The sequence below is a fragment of the Alligator sinensis genome, unplaced genomic scaffold (genome assembly GCF_000455745.1).
Source record: "Alligator sinensis unplaced genomic scaffold, ASM45574v1 scaffold143_1, whole genome shotgun sequence".
NCBI classification, from domain to species: Eukaryota; Metazoa; Chordata; order Crocodylia; family Alligatoridae; genus Alligator; species Alligator sinensis.
Genome location: NW_005842156.1, coordinates 1,457,730 through 1,458,363, shown reverse-complemented (window position 1 = coordinate 1,458,363; position 634 = coordinate 1,457,730).

Sequence of the window (634 nt, the reverse complement as noted above, 5' to 3'; positions counted from 1 at the left end):
TGTGGGCAACAGAAACAAAATATTCAAACAAAGAGAAACTTTTTTCGAAAAATAGGGAAGGCTTCATGAAGAGAGCCCTGGAGTAGTGTGAGGAGGGGAAAAACCCAGGACAGAAGGATATTTCAGATCAGAAGGACTGAACATGCCGAGAGGGAAAGAAAGGCCTCCTCTTTCTAGGCCCTGCTCTGGGCCCCTGCAAGGGCGCAGGCCCTGGGACTGGGAGCGCCTCGTCTAACACCACCTGATGCCTCTGGACACTGGGGCGCGCCAGGCGCCGTTCTCTGGCTGTCAAACCCAGGCCCGCGCTCTCCACGGCTGGTTTTCAATTGCGCTGCTCCCCGGACCACCCGCTCGGGCCCCGGGCCTGCCCCCCGGCGCCCCAGAGCAGAGGGCCGCTTGGCCCCGCGACTCCCGTGTCCCTCGCGGGTCCCCGCGCTCCCTGGAGCCGCGCCGCGCCCAGCGCCCGCCGCACTGGGGCGCCACCACTGGAGGAAACGCCCCCGCTCCCGAGCAAGGCGCTGGTGCGGGAGGACCCGCCGCGCCCGCCCGGCACCGCCACTTGTTTACTAACTTCCCGCCCACCCCCGTCGGCCCCGCGCGGAGCCCTCCCGGCCCGGCCCGGCGGCGCTCACCC